This window comes from Uloborus diversus, chromosome 5 (assembly GCF_026930045.1).
Source record: "Uloborus diversus isolate 005 chromosome 5, Udiv.v.3.1, whole genome shotgun sequence".
NCBI lineage: Eukaryota > Metazoa > Arthropoda > Arachnida > Araneae > Uloboridae > Uloborus > Uloborus diversus.
The window spans coordinates 97,653,416-97,668,706 of record NC_072735.1 but is presented as its reverse complement, the minus strand read 5'-3'; positions in this window follow the sequence as shown (position 1 = coordinate 97,668,706).

Here is a 15,291-nt window from a genome sequence, read left to right as displayed (position 1 = left end):
CGCAGACAGCCTAAATGAGCAAAATACTCCTTATGAATCAAAAGCACTCCAGAAAGTCCAAAAAAAGAAAAAAAAAAAAAAACAGTGGGCGATCCCAAAATATCTCGTCTTCCGTGAAAGCTAAGTTATGCGAAGTGGTGATCATGTCGGCTGTGTGTGCACCCATAGAACTCAGAAACGATATTCTGACCCCATTGAAAAAGGAGGGATCTGACAAGGCTACTTATCAGTTGTCTAAGACATTGGAAGAAATAGGAAAAAATATTTAAACGCAAAACTGTTAGAACATTATTTTTTTTACCTTACTCATAACTCATATCTCAAACACAACTTTGTCTACAGAGCAGCTTCATTATAAAGTTACGAAGTGCAACTGTTAGGACCGTAAATTGTACTATTAATGTTTCCTAAAAACCGTTTAGTGTTCTTATAAATAAATTCTAATGAGATATCCTTAAGAAATGCAATATTAGATGCAAGAAAATAATCAAATTCAACTAAGTCAAATGTTTCTTTAAAAAATTAAAAACAGCGAACACAAAAAAGAGTGATCGGCCCTGATGAAAAAATGAAATAAAAAAAAATTTGTTTTTAAGCCATTTAGAATCATTTAGAAGCAAGAAACATAATTGTTTCAAAAAGAAGTTCCGTCCTTCATTTTATCAGAAAATATTTCCGTACGACAAAAGAAAGAATAAAAAGCCTTCTACTTTAGAATAGCTCTAATTTCCGTGAAACGAACTCTGATTTTTATCTTGCTGGCGAATTTCATGTTGGACCTAATCAAAGGCAGTGACAAATGGCGAAAGCTCGAGGAATCCATTTATCATGGCGAAAGGACTAAGCATTGAAATGAATTTCTAATGAGTATGCCTACATTTTCCGACAAGGTGGAAAAGCTTCTTAGTCTTGTGTCAGTTTCGAAATAAACAGAAAACTCGACGCCGGATCCCCCTTTTAGTGTACAAATTACTTCCTCGGTAAGTCAGTAATCATGCAGCAAGAGAAGCTACTGCATTCGTTCTTGAAGAATGCCTACATTAGCATTCTCTTTGATTAGAAAGATAACTTTAGGATGCATTAGAAATATGATACATTAAGGAAATAACTTCAGAAGAAATGGATTTGTCATTGTGAAAGCACAATTTTGGAATCAGAGACATAATAACTGTAATGGGAAAATAGCATCAATTTATAAAGTCTTTGTTTCGAAGATAAATTATGTTGCAATTGCAAATTTCGGATTGGCAAAGTGGAATCGATAAAAGTTTTGAATTTTCTTGAGTATACGTTAAATTTTAACTGTTCTTAACATATAGATCGTTGTTTTAGTAGCAAAGTAACACACATCCACTTTTAATTTTTTAGCTCTTAGATTAGAATATCGCTTATCTGAAACCCTTTTAATTGGAACCTCGTTGAACCGACGTCTGTTTTCTTAAATTTACTTGCTTGTTTTGAAACACAAAAATTGCCAGTTTTCATAATGGTCCCTTCGAAAATAAAAGTTACATTAAGTGCCGCATGCTAAATAATAAGGTAAAAAAAAAAACAGTAGTGTAAATCCCGGCAGTGCGTAGAAACAAGGAATTTTATGCCTCAAAATTTTAATGTACATCTCTCCGGAAAGGGGGTGGGGGGGCAAAAGAATTAACATTAAATTTTGATTCAAATTGGACAAAACAGCTGCAGAATCATATAAAATGTTGAAATAAGCTCACTTGAACTCTTCAATGGTTTAAACACTTTCGGGACGGGCACAAAAGCGTCGATGATGATCCACACAAAGGTCGGCCGCAGTCCGTACGCACGCTGGAATTAATTTTAAAAAGTTTGCATTATGGTGATAAAAGGAATTGAAGAGCTGTATTTAATGCACCTTTCCACGAGAACCACTTACTTCAGAATGGCGCCGATTGCACTGCGCATGCACAAGAAAACGCTCTTCAATATGCAATCATTCGCGCCATCTTCCGGCTTTCCTTTCTGTTACAGTTACCTCAGTCCTTGAAATTAATAGCCGGACCTGTTATTTTGAAATTTGGTCGTAATATTTTCATTAGCATTAAACTCATTGTGTATTTTGTGTGTCCATGTTATTTCTTGTCACCCTGTATAATTGCGAAAAACATAATTTAAATTCAAGACGTCAAAATTCAAACTAATGCCAGAGGCTGGATGTTTGATGCAGGATGACGTGTTCTAGACGCTTGATGTTATGTTCTGAATGCTGGATGTTGTGCGCTGGATGCTGTTTTTGTTTAAAGTTTATTGTGAAAAGTCGAGAGAGTCAGGTATAAAAAAAGTCTTTCTGAAGGACATGGTCATCAACGCCCAGGAGGAGGGTCATGAATGCCACCTATCGGGAAGAAGTTCCACTTGCGGAGGCCCCAGTCAAAAGTGACCCAGAATGTCAACTTCAACCAAGTGAGGACAATTAGCAATTCGTGACTGCTCAAAGAGTAGCACCTGCATTTTTTATTTAGAACCTCTATTACACCAGCATTTCTCTAAATTCTATGAAAAATAAGTATATATATATATATATATATATATATATATATATATATATATATATATATATATATATATATATATATATATATATATATATATATATATATTTTAATATAAAGAAATTCAATGATTGGAACACTTTTACTAAGCCAAAAAGAGAGAGAGAATGAACGGAAGGGGGGTTCAAAAAAAGTTTTTTTAAGCTGGAGTTCAGGACACACCCTATTTTTTAGATTTACTAATAGTGTTATGCTGTAAAAGTTTTAGCTCCTTACTCAAATTTTAAACGGGTGTTCAATGACCACCCGTTCCACAAATTTAGAAAAATTTAATTTTGTAAAACTTTTTTTTTTTGTAATATATATGCATATTACTAGTGCATATTATAATATGTGGCGTTGTTTTTTCAGTTCAATGCACTTTTTTAACCTCCTCGACATACTTATGAAGTTTGAGGCAGGCGGTTGAGCACCCTCTTTCAGTTGAAATAATAGGATAAAATTCTTCCAGTATATTCCTATCTACAAGTCTAAAAATATTGAGCGGTGTCCTTTTATGTAAGAGGAACTTTTTTTTACAAGTATTTTTCAACCACCGTAGAGGAAGAGGGGAGGGGGAGAAGGTAATACCTACATTTTATTTATAAGTTGAAATTACAGTGATTCATATTGTGTTGCTATACCAAATACTTTCCTTGAAATATTAGCAGAAAAAATGATTATATGCTTTTATTTTTGAATTTATTTTTTCTAGATTTTTATATGGTTTATTGAATCAAAATGTACTTTAGAAAAAAACTATACCTACTTTTATATTGCCTCATAAAATAATATTTCTTTATTTTATACCTTTCTCCGAAATAATTTTTGTATTGCTCAAATTCTGAAGCGACGTTTCACTATTACATTCGAGATATTGAAGTAAAAGTTTATTTATTACTTTTTAGTGACACATGTCTGATTCTAGTTTGTTGCTTCCAATTTCTTAAAATCTCATAAAAGAGAGAAACATATCTCGTAAGAAATAATGAAAAAAAAAAAAAAAAAGCATACTCTATGGTTTTTTTTTTAGATTTATTTTCGGTTCGGTTTTATTGTTCTCAGGTCGGTAACACTTTCCTAGAGTCTGTAAAGTGCAATACAAAATGTCTTATAGTAATTAGTGTTACTAAGAGAAACTTTGAACGAAACTCTAAAGTACATATTTCCCAATAAGTATTAATTTGTGTAAACTGTTTTAATACTGAAATGCTAATAAAAGGTGAAAAACCATTTAAGTATCTGCAATAATTTGTTTTGTCTGCTTTTGGTACATTTATAATGAGCTTCAAGTTCTATAAAATGAAAATTAAACAGAAAAAATTCTCACCCTTTTTATCCACAAAGTATGTTAATTCCCTACATTGCCCCTCAAACTCCGTATATTTTCCTTATGTCTTTGTATATTTTTAGAAATTATTTTTAAAATAACATATCAAAACATGAAAAAGATCAAAATAGAGAAAGAAGTATGTTATTTTGTCTTTTTTGAATTAACATTTCACTAGCAGTACAATGCGAGCGTGATTTATATAAAAAAAAACCAAAGCCCACATAGGACCTTACCTTTAAACACGTTTTACTCACAACTTTAAAATGTCCGCTTACATCCCTTTGCTTCTCTTTGCCTCATACAGCTTATTCCAGTCAATAACAAACTGATCTAAAGATGAAGGTATAAATCGTACAAGTCATTTACATATCTGTAAACCCACATTGTAATAGTTTTTGGTGAATCGAAGATTAATTTTGTATTTATGAAATGATAAAGTTTTTGTAATTGGCATTTTAAATATTAATTGAGATCTACTGCTATCAGTGGCATTAAGTATTTAGTTGATATTAAGCATGTCTTGATTTTAAATGTTTGATGAAATTTGTTACGTATAAGCGGGGCAAAAAGCAAATTTGTCAATCAATTCAACTGCATTTCTTCATCAAATAATTAAATTTTCTCATGAATTCATTTATATTTAACTCATTACTATTTTATTCACTTAATCGTTTTCCTCATACTTGAGTTAATTATCTATTTGTTCGTTAGTTGTTTCATTATTTTTGAATGCGTTGATTTATTTATTTAAAGAAAGGAATTTGAACTTATCAAACAGAAAATATTTTATTGGAACAATATTTTATTTTTAACTTTGCCTTACACATTGGGAAAAAAGAGAAATTTATTTTTAGAGGTACAAATTTACAGCGCAAAATGCAAAACAATGTATCAATAAAAGTTTTGTTACAAAATACATTTTTCTTTCATTATATACTGTAGTTTTCAAAACAATTTTCCACTTTCTTAATCTTTAGGAAAGGTAAGTTACGTTAACAATTTCACTTTGCTCCACATTATTATGCTTCAATAATGAGAATGCTAATCTAATGACCACCGATATTTTGTTCAGAAATACTTGAAAACGAGCCGACGTGGGCATCACATAACTTCCTTTCACACCAACTTAAAGTTATTTCCCCATTATTGGCAATTTTAATGTGATTCAATGGTTAACTCTCTAAATATCACCAACAGTGGCCAAATTGAAACCAGATTAAAAATAAATAAATTAATAAATAAAAATCGCCAAATTTGTCGTCAAGTTGGCGACAAAACTTGGGGACCAAAAGACTGGCGATATATCGCCAAGTATCCGCTAAATTATAACACCACTTGAGTTTGCATCAAAATTAACAATGATTTCCCCTCAAAAAGGGGCAAAAGCCCCCTTTAGAAACACCCGATTGCAACTAAAAGGGGAGGTGCACAACTAGACCCAAACAACTAGACCCGGCTAAGAGTCTACGGACCAAATTTCAACTTTCTAGGACATACCGTTCTTGAGTTATGCGACATACATACACACATACATAAGTACATACGGACGACACGAGAAAACTCGTTGTAATTAAATCGGGGATTGTCAAAATGGATATTTCGGGGATCTATACGTTCTTAAACACTTATCCACGAGTGGTCGGGTTGAAAACAAAACTCAACATTCATTCAGGGGTGAGCAAAATGGAAACTAAGGCCGATTTTTGAGTGAATTTTTTTTTCGCGAATACAACACTTCCTTTTTTGTAAAAGGAAGTAAAAAACCAGGTGGAATTGAGTAAAATTGTGGTTATGGAAGAATGTGATTATGGAAAAGCAGTTAACAGGTAGAAATTTGTATTTAAATTTAATATCAAGTGATCCACATATATATATTTTAATTCCGGTTATGAGCTATCTTCTTGTATGCCAATTAGAAATCTGTTTGTTTAGTACGTCAAAAAATAATTTCTAAAAATAATAACATTTAAAAGAAAATTTTGCACCTTAAGGGCTCAAAACTGTTTATGTTTATTTTATTGTTGAGAGCAAAGAGTTTTCTTAAATAGTTACATTAAGTAAAAAAAAAAATCATTTGGTTGTGTGAAATGTAAGGAGATTTTTGGAGGAGGACACGATTCCATATATTCCCAGAAGAATGCTAGTTCATTACGGGGAGGGGGGGGGCGATTAAACTGACCTGACAGAGTTGTAATGCTGAGACTAAAATCTGCGTTGTTTTTACAATGGTACCAGGTTAGATTTGCCCCAACTATAGGTAATCTGGGTACAGTGGCGGATCTAGCCATTCATTTTGGGAGGGGCCATTCGAAAGTTTTTAACAATCTTAGTTGCGATGTTTGCCCTAATGCTCACCTCTCAAAAGTGCCAGATCTTTGATTTTCTCACCAAAAAAACCAGCCTTTACCCATCTTCAAGTTTTTATACCAAGTTTAAATTTGAAGATAAAAAAAAAGGTGGTGCTGAAATTTTTTTATGTGCAATTTATAGTGAAGCCAAAGGTATCAAACTCAATAATTTTTTAAACCTTAAAGGTATGCTGTCTTCGATTGCGTCAGCGGAAATAACGGAAGCATGGGAGATTTACGTTGAAAAATTTTCGAAATGCAACTTTAAAACGCAGCTTTAGATTCTTCGTGGCAAGAAAAAGAAGATCGGGGGTTCTGAAAATTTTCTAGTAAAAAAACCTCATGTTTTAGGGGTTTTTTTGTGTTTTTAAGGGAAAACAAGGTTGAAGTTCCCACCGGATTTTTCGCAAAAATGGTTTTTACTATTTTTAAAGATACCGGCGTCTCTCAAACGGAAACTTTTCAACTCTGAAGTTTTAAAAACGCTATTTTTTGCTAAGTTTACTAACGTCGGAGGAACGAAAAGGGGATTAACGGTTACCTTTCAATTATTAAATTATTATTATTATTTTAAAGTTTAAAACTAAAGTTACTTTTTGACTGTCTTTTAGGGAAAGAAAGGTTTGGTAGTTCTCCTGCGAAAAAATACTTTAAGGACATCAGCATTTATAGAATGTCAAATTGTCTCAAGTTGGCATCAAGAAATAATGCAAACGATGGAGAAAATTTTAGAAATGAAATTAGTTACCTATGTTTTGATTAGAGGGATATAATTTTCTCCCAATTGAACACTACATTTTTTTCTAAAGTAAAACATGTGTTGAATTTTGTTTTTTTTTTCTTATAAAAATCCCTTTTTTTTCCCTTAAAAAAACTTATAAGACTTAGGGGTTTTATAAGCCCCATTATGGTCCCCATGGCCTACTCTAGATCCGCCCGAGCTGGGAACGCATAGCGGGGTGAGATTTTTTTTTTTTTTTTTGGAAGGAAATACCAATACTAGATAGAAAACTATTATCAGAGCAATAATATGTGCTTGTTATTAATAGAATGCTAATTTAGGCATATTGTCCAATTGGTTGATTTTTCCCACACTAGCAACATTACAGGGTCTGTATAAAAAGTAATGAGACTGAGCTTCGTCCTAAGAGTTTATTGCAGATGTTAATACTCACACCTAAAATTCTTCAAAATAAGACCTTTGGCCTAGCACGTACTTATCCCTGCGAGTCTTCTAAGCTTCTAAGGATGCTTTGTAGTCTACTTCCAGAATGTCTTTCAAAAGTCTTGTACTAGCGCTTTTACGACATTCAGAGTTCCATGGTGATGCCTTTTAGTGATGTTTTCATCTTCAGGAATAGAAAAAAGTCTGCTGAAGCTAAATAGTGACTGTAGGTGGGCTGGGGAAGCGTAGATAAACCATTATTAACCAGGAGGTCTTGGAGAATGATGCATGTGTTTCAAGCATTTCTCAAGCTTTTAGCGATGAGACTGTGAACCGTCATTTTATCAAGTTCAACTTCATCTGCAATCATTCTCACACTTAACCGGAGGTCCAAATTTAGCACAACACACACACGTTCCACATTTGTGTATTTTCTTTTGGTTGACGGACACCCTATTTGAGATCCATTCTCGAAACTCTCCCAGCCACCCTTGAAACACTTGTGCCACCGGAACACATGCACCTTTAACAGACAATTATCGCGGAACACTGGCTTATACATCTCTAGAGACCGATTTACCAAATTCCACACAAAACTTAATCTCGTAGCGCTGCTCAAATGTTCCCTGCATTTTGGAGCTGGAACCAATGATCGCAACAGAGGTACACTATAACGACGATGCTGCCTAAACAAAGACTCCCAGGCGACAGAGAACCGGAGTAAATCCTAACAGTAGCCCCTAACCAATTTGTGCGTGCACACTTGAGACGTACAGTCTATAAATGAGTCTCATTACTTATTATACAGACTCTTTTATTTCTTTTTTATTAGTGCGTAATATTTTAACAAAAAGTTTATTTTAATGTGTTAAAGCGCCGTTTACAACTGGCTAGATAATAACTCTGATGTTGCCCCATACGATTTGAAAATAGATTTCTGGATAGAATTATAATTAACGACGTCAAAAAACTGGCAAAACAATTTCTGGCACAGGATTTAAGGCCTGAAAAACTACTCTTTCAGTGGAAAAAGATGCGCCTTTATGAATGTACCTATCCCACAAAAGGTTCTGCAAATGTATGCATTCTAAGCACTGTTAATTGCATTGTTATTTTTTAACAGAAAGGTTGTTTATTTTTTTTCAGACTTAAATGTGCTTTAAAAACACTTTTGCTGTTTCTTTTTGTCAAGACATTGTTTTTCTTAATGCAAACTAAATATTAACAACTCTACAATGCGTTGATACAAATAAAATTTTACGTATTTATAAGCAGAAAAATTACGATACAAGAAGAACTTGGAACAACCCAATCTGAATACCTCCCTAAATTTTAGCAGTGGAAAGAAAAATTTATTTTTTATTGGTATGTAAAAAATGTGCGGTTCTTACTGCACATAATGAGCAAAACAATTAAAATAATTATAAAATTAATCAAAACTCAATATTACTACATATCCATTTTCATTCGAATTATTGATAATACAATAATTATCGTTTTATATACAAGATTTTCCATTTAAAAATAATCATACTTTTCGAAGTGATCTCATTGACATAAAATGTCATTTTCTACTTAAAAATTATGCATTACTTATATAATTCATTCCAAAAGTATTTCATAGATTTTCGTTTCCCAGGCAGATGAAACATGAATTAATCTCTACTGAAGTCACATATTTCAATAAATTATTGATATTTGCCCCATAAATCAGGCGTTTACTCATTTGTCATTTACGCAGTCCCATACTTTATCAAGTAATTCATGCCTCCCAAAATATGACGATAAATTAAATGCACCTTGAAACATAAGCAAAGATTAATAACATCAACTAATCTTTTCTTCCCGATTTCGCTTCCTATCTTCCTCGTTTTCCGTCCAATTTGGTCTCGTAACCTGTAATTTGAAACAGCTTGAGAAATGGACTCCATTTTTATGTTTTCTCTTTCATTAATTACGGAAACTGCACGAAGATTCAAAAAAATTACTTTAATAAATTTCAAGCTTCTTTTAAAATTAATATCCCTTATTTCAATTTCGAAATTCCTCAGCGCTTGTTTTTTCCTTAACTATTCATGAATCGTCTTTTTTTTAATAGTAAATTACGGCACATATTTTGAATATTTCCTCTCATATTTCATGCAATTTAAATATCATCTCAGATATTTTAAATCTCACTTAAACACCCTCTTTCTGGCAATACAAAAATGCCTTGAGTATAGTTTTAGCATTAAATTTTTTAAACGAAAGAAAAAAGAAAAGAGAAAGAAAGCTCATTTCGTTTTTAAGTTGTGCTTTTTACACAATATAAAATTGATATTATAATTATTTGCCAGACTGAAGTGTATTTTACAAAGATATTATTTTAACATAGTTAAACCCTAACAATGAATAATAACTTACGTACAATTTCAAACTCAGAAATGAATAACAGCATCGTTTGAAATTACAACATTTGGGACATGACAGTAAAACCTATTAATTGATGTACGCAAATATTTCTTTAAAAACTGAGAAAGTTACGGTTCTGCACCAATTGATAAAGGGGTTGAAAAGAAAAAAAAATCAGCAACCCAGGAAACGTACTCCTATGACCAGTGGATAAATGCAAAACTTTCTAATTGTTTCCTTTTGAAATTGTATGGAAAGAATGTTTCCTTGGTCACTCCACCTTACCTTAAGTTTTAGGCCAACTACACACGAGGCAGCTTAATTGAATCAACTTTCAAACTGGCGGTTATTGGGAAGAGTAACTTGGTAGGAAAGTCAAGGAATTGCCCGGCGTCCTTCACACGACAGTCAACTCATCAGGTTCATTAGGTTCATTGTATAGAAAGAACACTCGGTCGCTCTACCATAGCTTCAGTTTTAGGGATACTACACACGAGGAAGATTAGTTAAATCAACTTTCGAACTGGTGGTTACTAGGAAGAGTAACTTTGTAGAAAATTGAAGGAATCGTCCAGCATCCTTCACACGGCAGTCAACTCATCAGGTCCATTGTATAGAAAGAACACTGTCACTCTACCCTAGCTTCAGTTTTAGGCCTACTACACATGATGCAGCTTAGATGAATCAACTTTCGAACTGGCTGTTATTGGGAAGAGTAACTTGGTAGGAAAGTGAAGGAATCGCTCGGCATCCTTCACACGACAGTCAACTCATCAGGTTCATTGTATAGAAAGAACACTGGGTCGCTCTAACCTAGCTTCAGTTTTAGCCTACTGCACACGAGGCAGCTTAGTTGAATCATCTTTCGAACTTGGCGGTTACTAGGAAGAGTAACTTGGTAGAAAAGTGAACCAATTGCCCGGCATCCTTCAAACGACAGTCAACTCGTCAGGTACACCATGCATTCCCGCTGCTACCAATATCACCCCGATAAGTTGAATGAACTTTTAAGTTGATTCAACTAGTCGGGACCTTGCCAAAAATTCGCTCTACAAACGAGTAAACTAGTTGAGGCTACTCTGTCCAGTTTTAACAGCGTTGTGGAGCAGCTGCTCGAATTAATTCGGCTTATTAGAAGAAAAGTTGATTCAATTAAGTTGCTGCGCGTTAGACACCGAAAAAAGTCAGTCAAATAGTTGACAGGCAACTTTTTCAAAAGTTGATTAAACTTAGTTGCTCCGCGTACAGTAGGCCTTGAGAATATGCTTTTTATCAGAAACAAATGGGACATTTAACGAAAAGCTTGGCTTTAAAAGCATAAACAAATTGTAAGATGAAATTAGTTATCCGCTGACTACTAATGCAAGATTAGTTAACCACCTGTAACCGTTTCATTAAATACCACATTAAAATCATGTCCTTAAGCTCAATAAAACAATCATAGACCTCTACTTTTTCAAGTCGATTGCAGAGTTCTTTGCCAAGTTGTGAAAATATATGATAGGAGAAAATATACCATTTATTGTACAAATGATTAATTTGAAGCATACCAAAGCTATGTAACTGATGAAAAATGCTACATTTGTGAAATAAACCAAATTCTTTCTAGTAAGTAAACAAAAATACAAAAATACTTCAATACTAGAAAGAAAACGAATTCTTTTTAGACAGCATGCTTCGATTTTAAGAAAAAATATAGAGAAAGACAAAATAAAATGCTTTTTTATCAGCAAAGTTGAAAACAAAAGGTGAAATTCCTTTCATATTCATTCCTTTACGAACTGCTGAATTTATATTAAAAAGGTCTGGAAAAAGTTCCATTAAAGTCCCGGGCGAAAATTCTCCAAAATCTGCCGTCTTGTTATTTTGTGATTTCAGCTGCCAAATATTGTAGATAGGGAATCTCGACTTCATCAAATGAAGATTTACGTCCATAGCCAATTCTCGAGTTTGTTTCTGTCATGATGGGATCTTTGTTGCTCCGCCCTTTCTACTTGATTCCTGTCGTCCCAACCTAAAACGGACGTCAACAAATCAGTTGGAGACAAACAATTTTGCCGCAAAATTTTACTTTCAATTCTACGTTTCGTTCTGAAGACGGAAAGATTTTTGTTTTAGCTCTCGACCCCTTTCTGAAAGGTTTTTTTTGCGCAAAAAAGGAAAAGCAAAATTTCTCATTTTGTGTACAAAATCTTTTAAACTCAGAAAGGAATTTATTCTACGTGAAAATTCCAGAACTCGTTGAAAATAAAACGTAAAAATTGTAAAGGAAACAAAGAGCGAATCACAACACATGAAATCTTAACTAAGCTATTTAAAATAATTTAGGGGAACCGGAAAGTTTTTTTTTTCAAATCTGAAACAGATCAAATTTTAACTAGTGTTTTAATTAATGATTTAAATCCTCGTTATTAACAACATTTTGCTACCAAATATTTAGTTTTTCAATTTCGTATCGATTAAAATCAGTTTTAAACAAAATGTCTGGTGATGACATTTTAAATATAGACTTATAGAAGTTTTTTGTTACGCAGCAATCAAAACAAAGAAAAATCAGATGGGGCAATGCCGGTTGTTTACGATGGGTGAGGCAACCCGCGGCAATTCATTATTTTTCTGGGGTTCGTTATAAGTTGTCTAAACTTGGCATTATTATACTTCAGAACCACGTTTTTCCACCGTTCAGCAGCTGTAAAAAAAAAAAAAAAAAAACACTTGAATTCTAAAATTTTGAATTCAAATTATGTTTTTCGCAATCACGAGTTGCGACAGGGCCCTACTCATTGGGGGCTATTGTTTCTAGAAATAGCTCCTGTCTCCCCAAGCCTACCCCTCCTCCTGAGCGGTTACGTGTGTATATTTGTGTGTGTGTGCAGGCGTGTGTGTATGTGTAGGTGCGCGTGCGTGTAGGCTTGTGTGTGCGTAGACCTGTACGTAGGCGTATAGGTAGTACACACACGCCTACCTGCACGTAGGCGTGTGTGTGTATGTGTGTAAAGGCTTGTGTGTATGAGCGCGCGTGTATGTAGGGCATGGACGCCCCCTACCAGGAGAAACGGATTCCAGGAGGCAGTGCTCGGAGCCGCGCCTGCAGAGGCCGGTGGGCGGTGGTGCTGGTGTACCTGGTCCAAGCTAAAAAAGGAACCACAACATCAAGGACGGTCAAATGAAAGCAATAAGCAATCGTGAGTGCTCAAAAAAAAAAAAAAAAAAAAAAAACTCTCCCAGAATTGCGCCATCTGATTACTATTTTTTCCGACCACAGTATGACAAAGAACTTTAAAATTTGGCGAATATAGAAAATACCATCCTCAAATATTATCCAAGTTAAATGATTTTTATTGATCCGGGATTGAAAATTTATACATTAGGTGACAAAAGGCTGTTGATAACTTGATAACGAGGGTAAGTACATAATTGGTTAAAAGATTTTTAAAAAAATGAAAGGATTTTGAATTTGACATTTATTTCCAGACCCCTCTCCTTTTTCATAAAAATATGAATCTTATTGTTATCTAGTAACACTCAAAATGCATAACTAAACAAGTCAACAAAGTAAATAACAAAAAAAAAAAAAAAAATTCGTTGAAACTGTGAAATAAATCTTAGTTTGCTTTATTTTTTTCATTAATGCCAATAAAAATAACTGCAAAAACTTATTTAAGAATGTTTTCTATCAAGGTACATATTTGTCATCTTCTTTTTTACTTTTAAAGCCCTTGGTATGCCCTTGATGACGCAACTTTGCCTTTCAATCATGGTTTCTAAAATTTTTTGACAATTCAATACATTTTAAAACACCTTTTTCTCTACCTTTTACCTTGAATAAAGATTATTATTTTATGATAAGTATATTTAATTCAATATTTATCCACTTATTTTAGAGTTTTATCAAACATAAAATTATTCAAAATATTTTTCTTTCAAAAATCTTCAAATTAATTTTATTATGTTGCTTCATTGTCCAAGCTTTACATCAAAAAGATGCTACTGTTACATTAATTCAATGGCTAGGTTTTTTCAGTCGATTTTAATGTAAAGAAAAGCTTTCATTTATTTTCTTTCTGATATTGACAATGAATTTTGTCTGAAGCATTGTTTGTATATTTATTATTGATTCAGCATCAATAATTTTTTGAATACTTTAATGTTGAAATCATGAATGCTTATATAATTTCCGTAACTAATGAGGGACAATGCTTTCTTCTGAGGGTTTAATTCGCGATGAGTAACTATTTGGATCGAATATCGTTTGCATACGGACAAATCAAGAATTCAGTTTATATACAGTAGTAATGTTGACTGAAAAACTAAGACATTACGATAAAAGAAAAAAAAAATATGTTTAATAGTAAAGACCAATGAAACAAGTCAATTCTTTCTCTTATCTTCTTTTTTTACATTCCAAACTGTCACTTAACCAGCATTTTTTCTCGCTCCTGTTCTTTCTGCGCCTGATTTAGGTATGATGTCAACGAAATGGCATAGTTTAATGAAGGAAATAGATTAAAGCAACATGAAAACTGAGCAATACTTGTAATTCACTATTTGTTGCCAAAAGTAATGGAAATTAACAGTAGTTATCAACTTAATCTTGTTAATAAAGGTCAACAAACTAACTTCAAGGATGAACTGAAACAGTGTTTATTACGCTTTTAAACTGGTGACAAAGAAATCTTCGTAAACCTGCCTTATTTGAAAGGTTTAAAAATATTAAAACCTCACTAATATAGGCTTGCTTATGTTCAGCGTTAAAATTAATCTATTAAATTTATTAAGGAAATAAAGTTTATATTTACTATAATTTTTCATTAATTTTAGCAAAAATTTAAAAACAACCTCGTCACTTCCGTACACAAAAAGGTTGTAGATCAGAATTTCAGAGGCATCGCATTAAAAGCTTTAAAATTATTCCGTATAAAGTCAAATTTTAGAGAAATGTAATGAAAGTCGAATAGTACCCTCGAAGTCTTATAACTCAGTATCTGCTGTCTTTTTTAAACACGCCAACCAATCCCACCCTATCCACCCCCTAAAAAACAGAGAAGATACAATATGCATTCAACTTTTGATGCTTCAAAGTCCCCAAGAGACCGGCTAATATCTTCGAGTTATTGGTAGTTGAAGTCGAGTTATTGGTAGGGAAGTTCCAAAAACCTCTTCAAGAGTCCAGAACCTAAAACTTTCAGGTTAATGAATAGTAGATTTGTAGGGCTACAAGGTTTTTGAAAGTGGAGTGTATTAAAAGATCAGAATGAAGTAAAATCACTTCTGATCTGCGCAGAGCAGTGAGGGGGGGGGGGGGGGAGGGCAAGAGTATCTTTTCTTCACTAGTTATTGATCTACCCAATATTGGAACACCCGAAGAACATACAGTCTTCAAATGAATATCTCCTGCCTAAATTGTCCGGAATTCTTCTGACACGTTATCCGTAGAATTTGTTAAATTATTCAGCAGAGTTAAGCATTTAAAATTATTTTTGGAGACACTAGATGATA